We start from the raw sequence: 23,675 nt of genomic DNA on the forward strand, positions 1-23,675 counted from the left end.
AGACATACGACTGGCTCCTTCTCCCACAAGGAATGTGCCAGCCCTGAAAGCTGTTGCTGGTCCTGACCTTCCCATAGTAGCCCATACACAGGAACAACAGTACTGGGGATCTGTGCTTTCCCACAAATGTCATGTGTCATGGTGCTCGGTCTCGGCAGAGCCTGTTTCCGAAAAGGCAAACGTCTGGCTATTCCTCCTACGAGGAAGGAGACAGCCCTGTAAGCTGTTGCTGGTGTTTACCTTCCCTTGGTGACCTACTCACAGGCACAACAGCACTGGGGATCTGTGCTTTCCCAGAGATGTCATATCTCATGGTGCTCGTTCTCGGCAGAGCCTGTTTCCGAAAAGACATACGACCGGCTCCTTCTCCCACAAGGAATGTGCCAGCCCTGAAAGCGGTTGCTGGTCTTCACCTTCCCTTGGTAGCCCACACACAGGAATAACAGCACTAGGGATCTGTGCTTTCCCAGAGATGTCATATCTCATGGTGCTCGTCCTCGGCAGAGCCTGTTTCCGAAAAGACATACGACTGGCTATTCCTCCTACGAGGAAGGAGACAGCCCTGAAAGCTGTTGCTGGTCTTCACCTTCCCGTGGTAGCCCACACACAGGAACAACAGCACTAGGGATAAGTGCTTACCCAGAGATGTCATATCTCATGGTGCTCGTTCACGACAGAGCCTGTTTCCGAAAAGACATACGACTGGCTCCTTCTCCCACAAGGAATGTGCCAGCCCTGAAAGCTGTTGCTGGTCCTGACCTTCCCATAGTAGCCCATACACAGGAACAACAGTACTGGGGATCTGTGCTTTCCCACAAATGTCATGTGTCATGGTGCTCGGTCTCGGCAGAGCCTGTTTCCGAAAAGGCAAACGTCTGGCTATTCCTCCTACGAGGAAGGAGACAGCCCTGTAAGCTGTTGCTGGTGTTTACCTTCCCTTGGTGACCTACTCACAGGCACAACAACACTGGGGATCTGTGCTTTCCCAGAGATGTCATATCTCATGGTGCTCGTCCTCGGCAGAGCCTGTTTCTGAAAAGGCAAACGACTGGCTCCTTCTCCCACAAGGAATGTGCCAGCCCTGAAAGCTGTTGCTGGTGTTTACCTTCCCTTGGTAGCCCACACACAGGAATAACAGCACTAGGGATCTGTGCTTTCCCAGAGATGTCATATCTCATGGTGCTCGTCCTCGGCAGAGCCTGTTTCCGAAAAGGCAAACGTCTGGCTATTCCTCCTACGAGGAAGGAGACAGCCCTAAAAGCTGTTGCTGGTCTTCACCTTCCCGTGGTAGCCCACACACAGGAACAACAGCACTAGGGATAAGTGCTTTCCCAGAGATGTCATATCTCATGGTGCTTGTTCTCGGCAGAGCCTGTTTCCGAAAAAGCAAACGTCTGGCTATTCCTTTTACGAGGAATGTGCCAGCCCTGAAAGCTGTTGCTGGTGTTTACCTTCCCGTGGCGACATACTCACAATAGCAACAGCACTAGGGATAAGTGCTTTCCCAGAGATGTCATGTCTCATGGTGCTCGGTCTCGGCAGAGCCTGTTTCCGAAAAGGCAAACGACTGGCTCCTTCTCCCACAAGGAATGTGCCAGCCCTGAAAGCTGTTGCTGGTCTTCACCTTCCCTTGGCATCCTACTCACATGCACAACAGCACTGGGGATCTGTGCTTTCCCAGAGATGTCATATCTCATGGTGCTCGTTCTCGGCAGAGCCTGTTTCCGAAAAGACATACGACCGGCTCCTTCTCCCACAAGGAATGTGCCAGCCCTGAAAGCGGTTGCTGGTCTTCACCTTCCCTTGGTAGCCCACACACAGGAATAACAGCACTAGGGATAAGTGCTTTCCCAGAGATGTCATATCTCATGGTGCTCGTTCACGACATTTCCTGTTTCCGAAAAGACATACGACTGGCTCCTTCTCCCACAAGGAATGTGCCAGCCCTGAAAGCGGTTGCTGGTCTTCACCTTCCCTTGGTAGCCCACACACAGGAATAACAGCACTAGGGATCTGTGCTTTCCCAGAGATGTCATATCTCATGGTGCTCGTCCTCGGCAGAGCCTGTTTCCGAAAAGGCAAACGTCTGGCTATTCATCCTACGAGGAATGTGCAAGCCCTGAAAGCTGTTGCTGGTCTTCACCTTCCCGTGGTAGCCCACACACAGGAACAACAGCACTAGGGATAAGTGCTTTCCCAGAGATGTCATATCTCATGGTGCTCGTTCACGACAGAGCCTGTTTCCGAAAAGACATACGACTGGCTCCTTCTCCCACAAGGAATGTGCCAGCCCTGAAAGCTGTTGCTGGTCCTGACCTTCCCATAGTAGCCCATACACAGGAACAACAGTACTGGGGATCTGTGCTTTCCCACAAATGTCATGTGTCATGGTGCTCGTCCTCGGCAGAGCCTGTTTCCGAAAAGGCAAACGTCTGGCTATTCATCCTACGAGGAATGTGCAAGCCCTGAAAGCTGTTGCTGGTCTTCACCTTCCCGTGGTAGCCCACACACAGGAACAACAGCACTAGGGATAAGTGCTTTCCCAGAGATGTCATATCTCATGGTGCTCGTTCACGACAGAGCCTGTTTCCGAAAAGACATACGACTGGCTCCTTCTCCCACAAGGAATGTGCCAGCCCTGAAAGCTGTTGCTGGTCCTGACCTTCCCATAGTAGCCCATACACAGGAACAACAGTACTGGGGATCTGTGCTTTCCCACAAATGTCATGTGTCATGGTGCTCGGTCTCGGCAGAGCCTGTTTCCGAAAAGGCAAACGTCTGGCTATTCCTCCTACGAGGAAGGAGACAGCCCTGTAAGCTGTTGCTGGTGTTTACCTTCCCTTGGTGACCTACTCACAGGCACAACAGCACTGGGGATCTGTGCTTTCCCAGAGATGTCATATCTCATGGTGCTCGTTCTCGGCAGAGCCTGTTTCCGAAAAGACATACGACCGGCTCCTTCTCCCACAAGGAATGTGCCAGCCCTGAAAGCGGTTGCTGGTCTTCACCTTCCCTTGGTAGCCCACACACAGGAATAACAGCACTAGGGATCTGTGCTTTCCCAGAGATGTCATATCTCATGGTGCTCGTCCTCGGCAGAGCCTGTTTCCGAAAAGACATACGACTGGCTATTCCTCCTACGAGGAAGGAGACAGCCCTGAAAGCTGTTGCTGGTCTTCACCTTCCCGTGGTAGCCCACACACAGGAACAACAGCACTAGGGATAAGTGCTTACCCAGAGATGTCATATCTCATGGTGCTCGTTCACGACAGAGCCTGTTTCCGAAAAGACATACGACTGGCTCCTTCTCCCACAAGGAATGTGCCAGCCCTGAAAGCTGTTGCTGGTCCTGACCTTCCCATAGTAGCCCATACACAGGAACAACAGTACTGGGGATCTGTGCTTTCCCACAAATGTCATGTGTCATGGTGCTCGGTCTCGGCAGAGCCTGTTTCCGAAAAGGCAAACGTCTGGCTATTCCTCCTACGAGGAAGGAGACAGCCCTGTAAGCTGTTGCTGGTGTTTACCTTCCCTTGGTGACCTACTCACAGGCACAACAACACTGGGGATCTGTGCTTTCCCAGAGATGTCATATCTCATGGTGCTCGTCCTCGGCAGAGCCTGTTTCTGAAAAGGCAAACGACTGGCTCCTTCTCCCACAAGGAATGTGCCAGCCCTGAAAGCTGTTGCTGGTGTTTACCTTCCCTTGGTAGCCCACACACAGGAATAACAGCACTAGGGATCTGTGCTTTCCCAGAGATGTCATATCTCATGGTGCTCGTCCTCGGCAGAGCCTGTTTCCGAAAAGGCAAACGTCTGGCTATTCCTCCTACGAGGAAGGAGACAGCCCTAAAAGCTGTTGCTGGTCTTCACCTTCCCGTGGTAGCCCACACACAGGAACAACAGCACTAGGGATAAGTGCTTTCCCAGAGATGTCATATCTCATGGTGCTTGTTCTCGGCAGAGCCTGTTTCCGAAAAAGCAAACGTCTGGCTATTCCTTTTACGAGGAATGTGCCAGCCCTGAAAGCTGTTGCTGGTGTTTACCTTCCCGTGGCGACATACTCACAATAGCAACAGCACTAGGGATAAGTGCTTTCCCAGAGATGTCATGTCTCATGGTGCTCGGTCTCGGCAGAGCCTGTTTCCGAAAAGGCAAACGACTGGCTCCTTCTCCCACAAGGAATGTGCCAGCCCTGAAAGCTGTTGCTGGTCTTCACCTTCCCTTGGCATCCTACTCACATGCACAACAGCACTGGGGATCTGTGCTTTCCCAGAGATGTCATATCTCATGGTGCTCGTTCTCGGCAGAGCCTGTTTCCGAAAAGACATACGACCGGCTCCTTCTCCCACAAGGAATGTGCCAGCCCTGAAAGCGGTTGCTGGTCTTCACCTTCCCTTGGTAGCCCACACACAGGAATAACAGCACTAGGGATAAGTGCTTTCCCAGAGATGTCATATCTCATGGTGCTCGTTCACGACATTTCCTGTTTCCGAAAAGACATACGACTGGCTCCTTCTCCCACAAGGAATGTGCCAGCCCTGAAAGCGGTTGCTGGTCTTCACCTTCCCTTGGTAGCCCACACACAGGAATAACAGCACTAGGGATCTGTGCTTTCCCAGAGATGTCATATCTCATGGTGCTCGTCCTCGGCAGAGCCTGTTTCCGAAAAGGCAAACGTCTGGCTATTCATCCTACGAGGAATGTGCAAGCCCTGAAAGCTGTTGCTGGTCTTCACCTTCCCGTGGTAGCCCACACACAGGAACAACAGCACTAGGGATAAGTGCTTTCCCAGAGATGTCATATCTCATGGTGCTCGTTCACGACAGAGCCTGTTTCCGAAAAGACATACGACTGGCTCCTTCTCCCACAAGGAATGTGCCAGCCCTGAAAGCTGTTGCTGGTCCTGACCTTCCCATAGTAGCCCATACACAGGAACAACAGTACTGGGGATCTGTGCTTTCCCACAAATGTCATGTGTCATGGTGCTCGGTCTCGGCAGAGCCTGTTTCCGAAAAGGCAAACGTCTGGCTATTCCTCCTACGAGGAAGGAGACAGCCCTGTAAGCTGTTGCTGGTGTTTACCTTCCCTTGGTGACCTACTCACAGGCACAACAGCACTGGGGATCTGTGCTTTCCCAGAGATGTCATATCTCATGGTGCTCGTTCTCGGCAGAGCCTGTTTCCGAAAAGACATACGACCGGCTCCTTCTCCCACAAGGAATGTGCCAGCCCTGAAAGCGGTTGCTGGTCTTCACCTTCCCTTGGTAGCCCACACACAGGAATAACAGCACTAGGGATCTGTGCTTTCCCAGAGATGTCATATCTCATGGTGCTCGTCCTCGGCAGAGCCTGTTTCCGAAAAGACATACGACTGGCTATTCCTCCTACGAGGAAGGAGACAGCCCTGAAAGCTGTTGCTGGTCTTCACCTTCCCGTGGTAGCCCACACACAGGAACAACAGCACTAGGGATAAGTGCTTACCCAGAGATGTCATATCTCATGGTGCTCGTTCACGACAGAGCCTGTTTCCGAAAAGACATACGACTGGCTCCTTCTCCCACAAGGAATGTGCCAGCCCTGAAAGCTGTTGCTGGTGTTTACCTTCCCTTGGTAGCCCACACACAGGAATAACAGCACTAGGGATCTGTGCTTTCCCAGAGATGTCATATCTCATGGTGCTCGTCCTCGGCAGAGCCTGTTTCCGAAAAGGCAAACGTCTGGCTATTCCTCCTACGAGGAAGGAGACAGCCCTAAAAGCTGTTGCTGGTCTTCACCTTCCCGTGGTAGCCCACACACAGGAACAACAGCACTAGGGATAAGTGCTTTCCCAGAGATGTCATATCTCATGGTGCTTGTTCTCGGCAGAGCCTGTTTCCGAAAAAGCAAACGTCTGGCTATTCCTTTTACGAGGAATGTGCCAGCCCTGAAAGCTGTTGCTGGTGTTTACCTTCCCGTGGCGACATACTCACAATAGCAACAGCACTAGGGATAAGTGCTTTCCCAGAGATGTCATGTCTCATGGTGCTCGGTCTCGGCAGAGCCTGTTTCCGAAAAGGCAAACGACTGGCTCCTTCTCCCACAAGGAATGTGCCAGCCCTGAAAGCTGTTGCTGGTCTTCACCTTCCCTTGGCATCCTACTCACATGCACAACAGCACTGGGGATCTGTGCTTTCCCAGAGATGTCATATCTCATGGTGCTCGTTCTCGGCAGAGCCTGTTTCCGAAAAGACATACGACCGGCTCCTTCTCCCACAAGGAATGTGCCAGCCCTGAAAGCGGTTGCTGGTCTTCACCTTCCCTTGGTAGCCCACACACAGGAATAACAGCACTAGGGATAAGTGCTTTCCCAGAGATGTCATATCTCATGGTGCTCGTTCACGACAGAGCCTGTTTCCGAAAAGGCAAACGTCTGGCTATTCATCCTACGAGGAATGTGCAAGCCCTGAAAGCTGTTGCTGGTCTTCACCTTCCCGTGGTAGCCCACACACAGGAACAACAGCACTAGGGATAAGTGCTTTCCCAGAGATGTCATATCTCATGGTGCTCGTTCACGACAGAGCCTGTTTCCGAAAAGACATACGACTGACTCCTTCTCCCACAAGGAATGTGCCAGCCCTGAAAGCTGTTGCTGGTCCTGACCTTCCCATAGTAGCCCATACACAGGAACAACAGTACTGGGGATCTGTGCTTTCCCACAAATGTCATGTGTCATGGTGCTCGGTCTCGGCAGAGCCTGTTTCCGAAAAGGCAAACGTCTGGCTATTCCTCCTACGAGGAAGGAGACAGCCCTGTAAGCTGTTGCTGGTGTTTACCTTCCCTTGGTGACCTACTCACAGGCACAACAGCACTGGGGATCTGTGCTTTCCCAGAGATGTCATATCTCATGGTGCTCGTTCTCGGCAGAGCCTGTTTCCGAAAAGACATACGACCGGCTCCTTCTCCCACAAGGAATGTGCCAGCCCTGAAAGCGGTTGCTGGTCTTCACCTTCCCTTGGTAGCCCACACACAGGAATAACAGCACTAGGGATCTGTGCTTTCCCAGAGATGTCATATCTCATGGTGCTCGTCCTCGGCAGAGCCTGTTTCCGAAAAGACATACGACTGGCTATTCCTCCTACGAGGAAGGAGACAGCCCTGAAAGCTGTTGCTGGTCTTCACCTTCCCGTGGTAGCCCACACACAGGAACAACAGCACTAGGGATAAGTGCTTACCCAGAGATGTCATATCTCATGGTGCTCGTTCACGACAGAGCCTGTTTCCGAAAAGACATACGACTGGCTCCTTCTCCCACAAGGAATGTGCCAGCCCTGAAAGCTGTTGCTGGTCCTGACCTTCCCATAGTAGCCCATACACAGGAACAACAGTACTGGGGATCTGTGCTTTCCCACAAATGTCATGTGTCATGGTGCTCGGTCTCGGCAGAGCCTGTTTCCGAAAAGGCAAACGTCTGGCTATTCCTCCTACGAGGAAGGAGACAGCCCTGTAAGCTGTTGCTGGTGTTTACCTTCCCTTGGTGACCTACTGACAGGCACAACAACACTGGGGATCTGTGCTTTCCCAGAGATGTCATATCTCATGGTGCTCGTCCTCGGCAGAGCCTGTTTCTGAAAAGGCAAACGACTGGCTCCTTCTCCCACAAGGAATGTGCCAGCCCTGAAAGATGTTGCTGGTGTTTACCTTCCCTTGGTAGCCCACACACAGGAATAACAGCACTAGGGATCTGTGCTTTCCCAGAGATGTCATATCTCATGGTGCTCGTCCTCGGCAGAGCCTGTTTCCGAAAAGGCAAACGTCTGGCTATTCCTCCTACGAGGAAGGAGACAGCCCTAAAAGCTGTTGCTGGTCTTCACCTTCCCGTGGTAGCCCACACACAGGAACAACAGCACTAGGGATAAGTGCTTTCCCAGAGATGTCATATCTCATGGTGCTTGTTCTCGGCAGAGCCTGTTTCCGAAAAAGCAAACGTCTGGCTATTCCTTTTACGAGGAATGTGCCAGCCCTGAAAGCTGTTGCTGGTGTTTACCTTCCCGTGGCGACATACTCACAATAGCAACAGCACTAGGGATAAGTGCTTTCCCAGAGATGTCATGTCTCATGGTGCTCGGTCTCGGCAGAGCCTGTTTCCGAAAAGGCAAACGGATGGCTCCTTCTCCCACAAGGAATGTGCCAGCCCTGAAAGCTGTTGCTGGTCTTCACCTTCCCTTGGCATCCTACTCACATGCACAACAGCACTGGGGATCTGTGCTTTCCCAGAGATGTCATATCTCATGGTGCTCGTTCTCGGCAGAGCCTGTTTCCGAAAAGACATACGACCGGCTCCTTCTCCCACAAGGAATGTGCCAGCCCTGAAAGCGGTTGCTGGTCTTCACCTTCCCTTGGTAGCCCACACACAGGAATAACAGCACTAGGGATAAGTGCTTTCCCAGAGATGTCATATCTCATGGTGCTCGTTCACGACAGAGCCTGTTTCCGAAAAGACATACGACTGGCTCCTTCTCCCACAAGGAATGTGCCAGCCCTGAAAGCGGTTGCTGGTCTTCACCTTCCCTTGGTAGCCCACACACAGGAATAACAGCACTAGGGATCTGTGCTTTCCCAGAGATGTCATATCTCATGGTGCTCGTCCTCGGCAGAGCCTGTTTCCGAAAAGGCAAACGTCTGGCTATTCATCCTACGAGGAATGTGCAAGCCCTGAAAGCTGTTGCTGGTCTTCACCTTCCCGTGGTAGCCCACACACAGGAACAACAGCACTAGGGATAAGTGCTTTCCCAGAGATGTCATATCTCATGGTGCTCGGTCTCGGCAGAGCCTGTTTCCGAAAAGGCAAACGTCTGGCTATTCCTCCTACGAGGAAGGAGACAGCCCTGTAAGCTGTTGCTGGTGTTTACCTTCCCTTGGTGACCTACTCACAGGCACAACAGCACTGGGGATCTGTGCTTTCCCAGAGATGTCATATCTCATGGTGCTCGTTCTCGGCAGAGCCTGTTTCCGAAAAGACATACGACCGGCTCCTTCTCCCACAAGGAATGTGCCAGCCCTGAAAGCGGTTGCTGGTCTTCACCTTCCCTTGGTAGCCCACACACAGGAATAACAGCACTAGGGATCTGTGCTTTCCCAGAGATGTCATATCTCATGGTGCTCGTCCTCGGCAGAGCCTGTTTCCGAAAAGACATACGACTGGCTATTCCTCCTACGAGGAAGGAGACAGCCCTGAAAGCTGTTGCTGGTCTTCACCTTCCCGTGGTAGCCCACACACAGGAACAACAGCACTAGGGATAAGTGCTTACCCAGAGATGTCATATCTCATGGTGCTCGTTCACGACAGAGCCTGTTTCCGAAAAGACATACGACTGGCTCCTTCTCCCACAAGGAATGTGCCAGCCCTGAAAGCTGTTGCTGGTCCTGACCTTCCCATAGTAGCCCATACACAGGAACAACAGCACTGGGGATCTGTGCTTTCCCAGAGATGTCATATGTCATGGTGCTCGTTCTCGGCAGAGCCTGTTTCCGAAAAGACATACGACCGGCTCCTTCTCCCACAAGGAATGTGCCAGCCCTGAAAGCGGTTGCTGGTCTTCACCTTCCCTTGGTAGCCCACACACAGGAATAACAGCACTAGGGATCTGTGCTTTCCCAGAGATGTCATATCTCATGGTGCTCGTCCTCGGCAGAGCCTGTTTCCGAAAAGGCAAACGTCTGGCTATTCCTCCTACGAGGAAGGAGACAGCCCTGAAAGCTGTTGCTGGTCTTCACCTTCCCGTGGTAGCCCACACACAGGAACAACAGCACTAGGGATAAGTGCTTTCCCAGAGATGTCATATCTCATGGTGCTCGTTCACGACAGAGCCTGTTTCCGAAAAGACATACGACTGGCTCCTTCTCCCACAAGGAATGTGCCAGCCCTGAAAGCGGTTGCTGGTCTTCACCTTCCCGTGGTAGCCCACACACAGGAATAACAGCACTAGGGATCTGTGCTTTCCCAGAGATGTCATATCTCATGGTGCTCGTCCTCGGCAGAGCCTGTTTCCGAAAAGGCAAACGTCTGGCTATTCATCCTACGAGGAATGTGCAAGCCCTGAAAGCTGTTGCTGGTCTTCACCTTCCCGTGGTAGCCCACACACAGGAACAACAGCACTAGGGATAAGTGCTTTCCCAGAGATGTCATATCTCATGGTGCTCGTTCACGACAGAGCCTGTTTCCGAAAAGACATACGACTGGCTCCTTCTCCCACAAGGAATGTGCCAGCCCTGAAAGCTGTTGCTGGTCCTGACCTTCCCATAGTAGCCCATACACAGGAACAACAGTACTGGGGATCTGTGCTTTCCCACAAATGTCATGTGTCATGGTGCTCGGTCTCGGCAGAGCCTGTTTCCGAAAAGGCAAACGTCTGGCTATTCCTCCTACGAGGAAGGAGACAGCCCTGTAAGCTGTTGCTGGTGTTTACCTTCCCTTGGTGACCTACTCACAGGCACAACAACACTGGGGATCTGTGCTTTCCCAGAGATGTCATATCTCATGGTGCTCGTCCTCGGCAGAGCCTGTTTCTGAAAAGGCAAACGACTGGCTCCTTCTCCCACAAGGAATGTGCCAGCACTGAAAGCTGTTGCTGGTGTTTACCTTCCCTTGGTAGCCCACACACAGGAATAACAGCACTAGGGATCTGTGCTTTCCCAGAGATGTCATATCTCATGGTGCTCGTCCTCGGCAGAGCCTGTTTCCGAAAAGGCAAACGTCTGGCTATTCCTCCTACGAGGAAGGAGACAGCCCTAAAAGCTGTTGCTGGTCTTCACCTTCCCGTGGTAGCCCACACACAGGAACAACAGCACTAGGGATAAGTGCTTTCCCAGAGATGTCATATCTCATGGTGCTTGTTCTCGGCAGAGCCTGTTTCCGAAAAAGCAAACGTCTGGCTATTCCTTTTACGAGGAATGTGCCAGCCCTGAAAGCTGTTGCTGGTGTTTACCTTCCCGTGGCGACATACTCACAATAGCAACAGCACTAGGGATAAGTGCTTTCCCAGAGATGTCATGTCTCATGGTGCTCGGTCTCGGCAGAGCCTGTTTCCGAAAAGGCAAACGACTGGCTCCTTCTCCCACAAGGAATGTGCCAGCCCTGAAAGCTGTTGCTGGTCTTCACCTTCCCTTGGCATCCTACTCACATGCACAACAGCACTGGGGATCTGTGCTTTCCCAGAGATGTCATATCTCATGGTGCTCGTCCTCGGCAGAGCCTGTTTCCGAAAAGACATACGACCGGCTCCTTCTCCCACAAGGAATGTGCCAGCCCTGAAAGCGGTTGCTGGTCTTCACCTTCCCTTGGTAGCCCACACACAGGAATAACAGCACTAGGGATAAGTGCTTTCCCAGAGATGTCATATCTCATGGTGCTCGTTCACGACAGAGCCTGTTTCCGAAAAGACATACGACTGGCTCCTTCTCCCACAAGGAATGTGCCAGCCCTGAAAGCGGTTGCTGGTCTTCACCTTCCCTTGGTAGCCCACACACAGGAATAACAGCACTAGGGATCTGTGCTTTCCCAGAGATGTCATATCTCATGGTGCTCGTCCTCGGCAGAGCCTGTTTCCGAAAAGGCAAACGTCTGGCTATTCATCCTACGAGGAATGTGCAAGCCCTGAAAGCTGTTGCTGGTCTTCACCTTCCCGTGGTAGCCCACACACAGGAACAACAGCACTAGGGATAAGTGCTTTCCCAGAGATGTCATATCTCATGGTGCTCGTTCACGACAGAGCCTGTTTCCGAAAAGACATACGACTGGCTCCTTCTCCCACAAGGAATGTGCCAGCCCTGAAAGCTGTTGCTGGTCCTGACCTTCCCATAGTAGCCCATACACAGGAACAACAGTACTGGGGATCTGTGCTTTCCCACAAATGTCATGTGTCATGGTGCTCGGTCTCGGCAGAGCCTGTTTCCGAAAAGGCAAACGTCTGGCTATTCCTCCTACGAGGAAGGAGCCAGCCCTGTAAGCTGTTGCTGGTGTTTACCTTCCCTTGGTGACCTACTCACAGGCACAACAGCACTGGGGATCTGTGCTTTCCCAGAGATGTCATATCTCATGGTGCTCGTTCTCGGCAGAGCCTGTTTCCGAAAAGACATACGACCGGCTCCTTCTCCCACAAGGAATGTGCCAGCCCTGAAAGCGGTTGCTGGTCTTCACCTTCCCTTGGTAGCCCACACACAGGAATAACAGCACTAGGGATCTGTGCTTTCCCAGAGATGTCATATCTCATGGTGCTCGTCCTCGGCAGAGCCTGTTTCCGAAAAGACATACGACTGGCTATTCCTCCTACGAGGAAGGAGACAGCCCTGAAAGCTGTTGCTGGTCTTCACCTTCCCGTGGTAGCCCACACACAGGAACAACAGCACTAGGGATAAGTGCTTACCCAGAGATGTCATATCTCATGGTGCTCGTTCACGACAGAGCCTGTTTCCGAAAAGACATACGACTGGCTCCTTCTCCCACAAGGAATGTGCCAGCCCTGAAAGCTGTTGCTGGTCCTGACCTTCCCATAGTAGCCCATACACAGGAACAACAGTACTGGGGATCTGTGCTTTCCCACAAATGTCATGTGTCATGGTGCTCGGTCTCGGCAGAGCCTGTTTCCGAAAAGGCAAACGTCTGGCTATTCCTCCTACGAGGAAGGAGACAGCCCTGTAAGCTGTTGCTGGTGTTTACCTTCCCTTGGTGACCTACTCACAGGCACAACAACACTGGGGATCTGTGCTTTCCCAGAGATGTCATATCTCATGGTGCTCGTCCTCGGCAGAGCCTGTTTCTGAAAAGGCAAACGACTGGCTCCTTCTCCCACAAGGAATGTGCCAGCCCTGAAAGCTGTTGCTGGTGTTTACCTTCCCTTGGTAGCCCACACACAGGAATAACAGCACTAGGGATCTGTGCTTTCCCAGAGATGTCATATCTCATGGTGCTCGTCCTCGGCAGAGCCTGTTTCCGAAAAGGCAAACGTCTGGCTATTCCTCCTACGAGGAAGGAGACAGCCCTAAAAGCTGTTGCTGGTCTTCACCTTCCCGTGGTAGCCCACACACAGGAACAACAGCACTAGGGATAAGTGCTTTCCCAGAGATGTCATATCTCATGGTGCTTGTTCTCGGCAGAGCCTGTTTCCGAAAAAGCAAACGTCTGGCTATTCCTTTTACGAGGAATGTGCCAGCCCTGAAAGCTGTTGCTGGTGTTTACCTTCCCGTGGCGACATACTCACAATAGCAACAGCACTAGGGATAAGTGCTTTCCCAGAGATGTCATGTCTCATGGTGCTCGGTCTCGGCAGAGCCTGTTTCCGAAAAGGCAAACGACTGGCTCCTTCTCCCACAAGGAATGTGCCAGCCCTGAAAGCTGTTGCTGGTCTTCACCTTCCCTTGGCATCCTACTCACATGCACAACAGCACTGGGGATCTGTGCTTTCCCAGAGATGTCATATCTCATGGTGCTCGTTCTCGGCAGAGCCTGTTTCCGAAAAGACATACGACCGGCTCCTTCTCCCACAAGGAATGTGCCAGCCCTGAAAGCGGTTGCTGGTCTTCACCTTCCCTTGGTAGCCCACACACAGGAATAACAGCACTAGGGATAAGTGCTTTCCCAGAGATGTCATATCTCATGGTGCTCGTTCACGACAGAGCCTGTTTCCGAAAACACATACGACTGGCTCCTTCTCCCACAAGGAATGTGCCAGCCCTGAAAGCGGTTGCTGGTCTTCACCTTCCCTTGGTAGCCCACACACAGGAATAACAGCACTAGGGATCTGTGCTTTCCCAGAGATGTCATATCTCATGGTGCTCGTCCTCGGCAGAGCCTGTTTCCGAAAAGGCAAACGTCTGGCTATTCATCCTACGAGGAATGTGCAAGCCCTGAAAGCTGTTGCTGGTCTTCACCTTCCCGTGGTAGCCCACACACAGGAACAACAGCACTAGGGATAAGTGCTTTCCCAGAGATGTCATATCTCATGGTGCTCGTTCACGACAGAGCCTGTTTCCGAAAAGACATACGACTGGCTCCTTCTCCCACAAGGAATGTGCCAGCCCTGAAAGCTGTTGCTGGTCCTGACCTTCCCATAGTAGCCCATACACAGGAACAACAGTACTGGGGATCTGTGCTTTCCCACAAATGTCATGTGTCATGGTGCTCGGTCTCGGCAGAGCCTGTTTCCGAAAAGGCAAACGTCTGGCTATTCCTCCTACGAGGAAGGAGACAGCCCTGTAAGCTGTTGCTGGTGTTTACCTTCCCTTGGTGACCTACTCACAGGCACAACAGCACTGGGGATCTGTGCTTTCCCAGAGATGTCATATCTCATGGTGCTCGTTCTCGGCAGAGCCTGTTTCCGAAAAGACATACGACCGGCTCCTTCTCCCACAAGGAATGTGCCAGCCCTGAAAGCGGTTGCTGGTCTTCACCTTCCCTTGGTAGCCCACACACAGGAATAACAGCACTAGGGATCTGTGCTTTCCCAGAGATGTCATATCTCATGGTGCTCGTCCTCGGCAGAGCCTGTTTCCGAAAAGACATACGACTGGCTATTCCTCCTACGAGGAAGGAGACAGCCCTGAAAGCTGTTGCTGGTCTTCACCTTCCCGTGGTAGCCCACACACAGGAACAACAGCACTAGGGATAAGTGCTTACCCAGAGATGTCATATCTCATGGTGCTCGTTCACGACAGAGCCTGTTTCCGAAAAGACATACGACTGGCTCCTTCTCCCACAAGGAATGTGCCAGCCCTGAAAGCTGTTGCTGGTCCTGACCTTCCCATAGTAGCCCATACACAGGAACAACAGTACTGGGGATCTGTGCTTTCCCACAAATGTCATGTGTCATGGTGCTCGGTCTCGGCAGAGCCTGTTTCCGAAAAGGCAAACGTCTGGCTATTCCTCCTACGAGGAAGGAGACAGCCCTGTAAGCTGTTGCTGGTGTTTACCTTCCCTTGGTGACCTACTCACAGGCACAACAACACTGGGGATCTGTGCTTTCCCAGAGATGTCATATCTCATGGTGCTCGTCCTCGGCAGAGCCTGTTTCTGAAAAGGCAAACGACTGGCTCCTTCTCCCACAAGGAATGTGCCAGCCCTGAAAGCTGTTGCTGGTGTTTACCTTCCCTTGGTAGCCCACACACAGGAATAACAGCACTAGGGATCTGTGCTTTCCCAGAGATGTCATATCTCATGGTGCTCGTCCTCGGCAGAGCCTGTTTCCGAAAAGGCAAACGTCTGGCTATTCCTCCTACGAGGAAGGAGACAGCCCTAAAAGCTGTTGCTGGTCTTCACCTTCCCGTGGTAGCCCACACACAGGAACAACAGCACTAGGGATAAGTGCTTTCCCAGAGATGTCATATCTCATGGTGCTTGTTCTCGGCAGAGCCTGTTTCCGAAAAAGCAAACGTCTGGCTATTCCTTTTACGAGGAATGTGCCAGCCCTGAAAGCTGTTGCTGGTGTTTACCTTCCCGTGGCGACATACTCACAATAGCAACAGCACTAGGGATAAGTGCTTTCCCAGAGATGTCATGTCTCATGGTGCTCGGTCTCGGCAGAGCCTGTTTCCGAAAAGGCAAACGACTGGCTCCTTCTCCCACAAGGAATGTGCCAGCCCTGAAAGCTGTTGCTGGTCTTCACCTTCCCTTGGCATCCTACTCACATGCACAACAGCACTGGGGATCTGTGCTTTCCCAGAGATGTCATATCTCATGGTGCTCGTTCTCGGCAGAGCCTGTTTCCGAAAAGACATACGACCGGCTCCTTCTCCCACAAGGAATGTGCCAGCCCTGAAAGCGGTTGCTGGTCTTCACCTTCCCTTGGTAGCCCACACACAGGAATAACAGCACTAGGGATAAGTGCTTTCCCAGAGATGTCATATCTCATGGTGCTCGTTCACGACAGAGCCTGTTTCCGAAAAGACATACGACTGGCTCCTTCTCCCACAAGGAATGTGCCAGCCCTGAAAGCGGTTGCTGGTCTTCACCTTCCCTTGGTAGCCCACACACAGGAATAACAGCACTAGGGATCTGTGCTTTCCCAGAGATGTCATATCTCATGGTGCTCGTCCTCGGCAGAGCCTGTTTCCGAAAAGGCAAACGTCTGGCTATTCATCCTACGAGGAATGTGCAAGCCCTGAAAGCTGTTGCTGGTCTTCACCTTCCCGTGGTAGCCCACACACAGGAACAACAGCACTAGGGATAAGTGCTTTCCCAGAGATGTCATATCTCATGGTGCTCGTTCACGACAGAGCCTGTTTCCGAAAAGACATACGACTGGCTCCTTCTCCCACAAGGAATGTGCCAGCCCTGAAAGCTGTTGCTGGTCCTGACCTTCCCATAGTAGCCCATACACAGGAACAACAGTACTGGGGATCTGTGCTTTCCCACAAATGTCATGTGTCATGGTGCTCGGTCTCGGCAGAGCCTGTTTCCGAAAAGGCAAACGTCTGGCTATTCCTCCTACGAGGAAGGAGACAGCCCTGTAAGCTGTTGCTGGTGTTTACCTTCCCTTGGTGACCTACTCACAGGCACAACAGCACTGGGGATCTGTGCTTTCCCAGAGATGTCATATCTCATGGTGCTCGTTCTCGGCAGAGCCTGTTTCCGAAAAGACATACGACCGGCTCCTTCTCCCACAAGGAATGTGCCAGCCCTGAAAGCGGTTGCTGGTCTTCACCTTCCCTTGGTAGCCCACACACAGGAATAACAGCACTAGGGATCTGTGCTTTCCCAGAGATGTCATATCTCATGGTGCTCGTCCTCGGCAGAGCCTGTTTCCGAAAAGACATACGACTGGCTATTCCTCCTACGAGGAAGGAGACAGCCCTGAAAGCTGTTGCTGGTCTTCACCTTCCCGTGGTAGCCCACACACAGGAACAACAGCACTAGGGATAAGTGCTTACCCAGAGATGTCATATCTCATGGTGCTCGTTCACGACAGAGCCTGTTTCCGAAAAGACATACGACTGGCTCCTTCTCCCACAAGGAATGTGCCAGCCCTGAAAGCTGTTGCTGGTGTTTACCTTCCCTTGGTAGCCCACACACAGGAATAACAGCACTAGGGATCTGTGCTTTCCCAGAGATGTCATATCTCATGGTGCTCGTCCTCGGCAGAGCCTGTTTCCGAAAAGGCAAACGTCTGGCTATTCCTCCTACGAGGAAGGAGACAGCCCTAAAAGCTGTTGCTGGTCTTCACCTTCCCGTGGTAGCCCACACACAGGAACAACAGCACTAGGGATAAGTGCTTTCCCAGAGATGTCATATCTCATGGTGCTTGTTCTCGGCAGAGCCTGTTTCCGAAAAAGCAAACGTCTGGCTATTCCTTTTACGAGGAATGTGCCAGCCCTGAAAGCTGTTGCTGGTGTTTACCTTCCCGTGGCGACATACTCACAATAGCAACAGCACTAGGGATAAGTGCTTTCCCAGAGATGTCATGTCTCATGGTGCTCGGTCTCGGCAGAGCCTGTTTCCGAAAAGGCAAACGACTGGCTCCTTCTCCCACAAGGAATGTGCCAGCCCTGAAAGCTGTTGCTGGTCTTCACCTTCCCTTGGCATCCTACTCACATGCACAACAGCACTGGGGATCTGTGCTTTCCCAGAGATGTCATATCTCATGGTGCTCGTTCTCGGCAGAGCCTGTTTCCGAAAAGACATACGACCGGCTCCTTCTCCCACAAGGAATGTGCCAGCCCTGAAAGCGGTTGCTGGTCTTCACCTTCCCTTGGTAGCCCACACACAGGAATAACAGCACTAGGGATAAGTGCTTTCCCAGAGATGTCATATCTCATGGTGCTCGTTCACGACAGAGCCTGTTTCCGAAAAGACATACGACTGGCTCCTTCTCCCACAAGGAATGTGCCAGCCCTGAAAGCGGTTGCTGGTCTTCACCTTCCCTTGGTAGCCCACACACAGGAATAACAGCACTAGGGATCTGTGCTTTCCCAGAGATGTCATATCTCATGGTGCTCGTCCTCGGCAGAGCCTGTTTCCGAAAAGGCAAACGTCTGGCTATTCATCCTACGAGGAATGTGCAAGCCCTGAAAGCTGTTGCTGGTCTTCACCTTCCCGTGGTAGCCCACACACAGGAACAACAGCACTAGGGATAAGTGCTTTCCCAGAGATGTCATATCTCATGGTGCTCGTTCACGACAGAGCCTGTTTCCGAAAAGACATACGACTGACTCCTTCTCCCACAAGGAATGTGCCAGCCCTGAAAGCTGTTGCTGGTCCTGACCTTCCCATAGTAGCCCATACACAGGAACAACAGTACTGGGGATCTGTGCTTTCCCACAAATGTCATGTGTCATGGTGCTCGGTCTCGGCAGAGCCTGTTTCCGAAAAGGCAAACGTCTGGCTATTCCTCCTACGAGGAAGGAGACAGCCCTGTAAGCTGTTGCTGGTGTTTACCTTCCCTTGGTGACCTACTCACAGGCACAACAGCACTGGGGATCTGTGCTTTCCCAGAGATGTCATATCTCATGGTGCTCGTTCTCGGCAGAGCCTGTTTCCGAAAAGACATACGACCGGCTCCTTCTCCCACAAGGAATGTGCCAGCCCTGAAAGCGGTTGCTGGTCTTCACCTTCCCTTGGTAGCCCACACACAGGAATAACAGCACTAGGGATCTGTGCTTTCCCAGAGATGTCATATCTCATGGTGCTCGTCCTCGGCAGAGCCTGTTTCCGAAAAGACATACGACTGGCTATTCCTCCTACGAGGAAGGAGACAGCCCTGAAAGCTGTTGCTGGTCTTCACCTTCCCGTGGTAGCCCACACACAGGAACAACAGCACTAGGGATAAGTGCTTACCCAGAGATGTCATATCTCATGGTGCTCGTTCACGACAGAGCCTGTTTCCGAAAAGACATACGACTGGCTCCTTCTCCCACAAGGAATGTGCCAGCCCTGAAAGCTGTTGCTGGTGTTTACCTTCCCTTGGTAGCCCACACACAGGAATAACAGCACTAGGGATCTGTGCTTTCCCAGAGATGTCATATCTCATGGTGCTCGTCCTCGGCAGAGCCTGTTTCCGAAAAGGCAAACGTCTGGCTATTCCTCCTACGAGGAAGGAGACAGCCCTAAAAGCTGTTGCTGGTCTTCACCTTCCCGTGGTAGCCCACACACAGGAACAACAGCACTAGGGATAAGTGCTTTCCCAGAGATGTCATATCTCATGGTGCTTGTTCTCGGCAGAGCCTGTTTCCGAAAAAGCAAACGTCTGGCTATTCCTTTTACGAGGAATGTGCCAGCCCTGAAAGCTGTTGCTGGTGTTTACCTTCCCGTGGCGACATACTCACAATAGCAACAGCACTAGGGATAAGTGCTTTCCCAGAGATGTCATGTCTCATGGTGCTCGGTCTCGGCAGAGCCTGTTTCCGAAAAGGCAAACGACTGGCTCCTTCTCCCACAAGGAATGTGCCAGCCCTGAAAGCTGTTGCTGGTCTTCACCTTCCCTTGGCATCCTACTCACATGCACAACAGCACTGGGGATCTGTGCTTTCCCAGAGATGTCATATCTCATGGTGCTCGTTCTCGGCAGAGCCTGTTTCCGAAAAGACATACGACCGGCTCCTTCTCCCACAAGGAATGTGCCAGCCCTGAAAGCGGTTGCTGGTCTTCACCTTCCCTTGGTAGCCCACACACAGGAATAACAGCACTAGGGATAAGTGCTTTCCCAGAGATGTCATATCTCATGGTGCTCGTTCACGACAGAGCCTGTTTCCGAAAAGGCAAACGTCTGGCTATTCATCCTACGAGGAATGTGCAAGCCCTGAAAGCTGTTGCTGGTCTTCACCTTCCCGTGGTAGCCCACACACAGGAACAACAGCACTAGGGATAAGTGCTTTCCCAGAGATGTCATATCTCATGGTGCTCGTTCACGACAGAGCCTGTTTCCGAAAAGACATACGACTGACTCCTTCTCCCACAAGGAATGTGCCAGCCCTGAAAGCTGTTGCTGGTCCTGACCTTCCCATAGTAGCCCATACACAGGAACAACAGTACTGGGGATCTGTGCTTTCCCACAAATGTCATGTGTCATGGTGCTCGGTCTCGGCAGAGCCTGTTTCCGAAAAGGCAAACGTCTGGCTATTCCTCCTACGAGGAAGGAGACAGCCCTGTAAGCTGTTGCTGGTGTTTACCTTCCCTTGGTGACCTACTCACAGGCACAACAGCACTGGGGATCTGTGCTTTCCCAGAGATGTCATATCTCATGGTGCTCGTTCTCGGCAGAGCCTGTTTCCGAAAAGACATACGACCGGCTCCTTCTCCCACAAGGAATGTGCCAGCCCTGAAAGCGGTTGCTGGTCTTCACCTTCCCTTGGTAGCCCACACACAGGAATAACAGCACTAGGGATCTGTGCTTTCCCAGAGATGTCATATCTCATGGTGCTCGTCCTCGGCAGAGCCTGTTTCCGAAAAGACATACGACTGGCTATTCCTCCTACGAGGAAGGAGACAGCCCTGAAAGCTGTTGCTGGTCTTCACCTTCCCGTGGTAGCCCACACACAGGAACAACAGCACTAGGGATAAGTGCTTACCCAGAGATGTCATATCTCATGGTGCTCGTTCACGACAGAGCCTGTTTCCGAAAAGACATACGACTGGCTCCTTCTCCCACAAGGAATGTGCCAGCCCTGAAAGCTGTTGCTGGTCCTGACCTTCCCATAGTAGCCCATACACAGGAACAACAGTACTGGGGATCTGTGCTTTCCCACAAATGTCATGTGTCATGGTGCTCGGTCTCGGCAGAGCCTGTTTCCGAAAAGGCAAACGTCTGGCTATTCCTCCTACGAGGAAGGAGACAGCCCTGTAAGCTGTTGCTGGTGTTTACCTTCCCTTGGTGACCTACTGACAGGCACAACAACACTGGGGATCTGTGCTTTCCCAGAGATGTCATATCTCATGGTGCTCGTCCTCGGCAGAGCCTGTTTCTGAAAAGGCAAACGACTGGCTCCTTCTCCCACAAGGAATGTGCCAGCCCTGAAAGATGTTGCTGGTGTTTACCTTCCCTTGGTAGCCCACACACAGGAATAACAGCACTAGGGATCTGTGCTTTCCCAGAGATGTCATATCTCATGGTGCTCGTCCTCGGCAGAGCCTGTTTCCGAAAAGGCAAACGTCTGGCTATTCCTCCTACGAGGAAGGAGACAGCCCTAAAAGCTGTTGCTGGTCTTCACCTTCCCGTGGTAGCCCACACACAGGAACAACAGCACTAGGGATAAGTGCTTTCCCAGAGATGTCATATCTCATGGTGCTTGTTCTCGGCAGAGCCTGTTTCCGAAAAAGCAAACGTCTGGCTATTCCTTTTACGAGGAATGTGCCAGCCCTGAAAGCTGTTGCTGGTGTTTACCTTCCCGTGGCGACATACTCACAATAGCAACAGCACTAGGGATAAGTGCTTTCCCAGAGATGTCATGTCTCATGGTGCTCGGTCTCGGCAGAGCCTGTTTCCGAAAAGGCAAACGGATGGCTCCTTCTCCCACAAGGAATGTGCCAGCCCTGAAAGCTGTTGCTGGTCTTCACCTTCCCTTGGCATCCTACTCACATGCACAACAGCACTGGGGATCTGTGCTTTCCCAGAGATGTCATATCTCATGGTGCTCGTTCTCGGCAGAGCCTGTTTCCGAAAAGACATACGACCGGCTCCTTCTCCCACAAGGAATGTGCCAGCCCTGAAAGCGGTTGCTGGTCTTCACCTTCCCTTGGTAGCCCACACACAGGAATAACAGCACTAGGGATAAGTGCTTTCCCAGAGATGTCATATCTCATGGTGCTCGTTCACGACAGAGCCTGTTTCCGAAAAGACATACGACTGGCTCCTTCTCCCACAAGGAATGTGCCAGCCCTGAAAGCGGTTGCTGGTCTTCACCTTCCCTTGGTAGCCCACACACAGGAATAACAGCACTAGGGATCTGTGCTTTCCCAGAGATGTCATATCTCATGGTGCTCGTCCTCGGCAGAGCCTGTTTCCGAAAAGGCAAACGTCTGGCTATTCATCCTACGAGGAATGTGCAAGCCCTGAAAGCTGTTGCTGGTCTTCACCTTCCCGTGGTAGCCCACACACAGGAACAACAGCACTAGGGATAAGTGCTTTCCCAGAGATGTCATATCTCATGGTGCTCGGTCTCGGCAGAGCCTGTTTCCGAAAAGGCAAACGTCTGGCTATTCCTCCTACGAGGAAGGAGACAGCCCTGTAAGCTGTTGCTGGTGTTTACCTTCCCTTGGTGACCTACTCACAGGCACAACAGCACTGGGGATCTGTGCTTTCCCAGAGATGTCATATCTCATGGTGCTCGTTCTCGGCAGAGCCTGTTTCCGAAAAGACATACGACCGGCTCCTTCTCCCACAAGGAATGTGCCAGCCCTGAAAGCGGTTGCTGGTCTTCACCTTCCCTTGGTAGCCCACACACAGGAATAACAGCACTAGGGATCTGTGCTTTCCCAGAGATGTCATATCTCATGGTGCTCGTCCTCGGCAGAGCCTGTTTCCGAAAAGACATACGACTGGCTATTCCTCCTACGAGGAAGGAGACAGCCCTGAAAGCTGTTGCTGGTCTTCACCTTCCCGTGGTAGCCCACACACAGGAACAACAGCACTAGGGATAAGTGCTTACCCAGAGATGTCATATCTCATGGTGCTCGTTCACGACAGAGCCTGTTTCCGAAAAGACATACGACTGGCTCCTTCTCCCACAAGGAATGTGCCAGCCCTGAAAGCTGTTGCTGGTCCTGACCTTCCCATAGTAGCCCATACACAGGAACAACAGTACTGGGGATCTGTGCTTTCCCACAAATGTCATGTGTCATGGTGCTCGGTCTCGGCAGAGCCTGTTTCCGAAAAGGCAAACGTCTGGCTATTCCTCCTACGAGGAAGGAGACAGCCCTGTAAGCTGTTGCTGGTGTTTACCTTCCCTTGGTGACCTACTCACAGGCACAACAGCACTGGGGATCTGTGCTTTCCCAGAGATGTCATATCTCATGGTGCTCGTCCTCGGCAGAGCCTGTTTCCGAAAAGGCAAACGTCTGGCTATTCCTCCTACGAGGAAGGAGACAGCCCTAAAAGCTGTTGCTGGTCTTCACCTTCCCGTGGTAGCCCACACACAGGAACAACAGCACTAGGGATAAGTGCTTTCCCAGAGATGTCATATCTCATGGTGCTTGTTCTCGGCAGAGCCTGTTTCCGAAAAAGCAAACGTCTGGCTATTCCTTTTACGAGGAATGTGCCAGCCCTGAAAGCTGTTGCTGGTGTTTACCTTCCCGTGGCGACATACTCACAATAGCAACAGCACTAGGGATAAGTGCTTTCCCAGAGATGTCATGTCTCATGGTGCTCGGTCTCGGCAGAGCCTGTTTCCGAAAAGGCAAACGACTGGCTCCTTCTCCCACAAGGAATGTGCCAGCCCTGAAAGCTGTTGCTGGTCTTCACCTTCCCTTGGCATCCTACTCACATGCACAACAGCACTGGGGATCTGTGCTTTCCCAGAGATGTCATATCTCATGGTGCTCGTTCTCGGCAGAGCTTGTTTCCGAAAAGACATACGACCGGCTCCTTCTCCCACAAGGAATGTGCCAGCCCTGAAAGCGGTTGCTGGTCTTCACCTTCCCTTGGTAGCCCACACACAGGAATAACAGCACTAGGGATCTTTGCTTTCCCAGAGATGTCATGTCTCATGGTGCTC

This window comes from Buteo buteo, chromosome 18 (genome assembly GCF_964188355.1).
Source record: "Buteo buteo chromosome 18, bButBut1.hap1.1, whole genome shotgun sequence".
Classification (NCBI taxonomy): domain Eukaryota; kingdom Metazoa; phylum Chordata; class Aves; order Accipitriformes; family Accipitridae; genus Buteo; species Buteo buteo.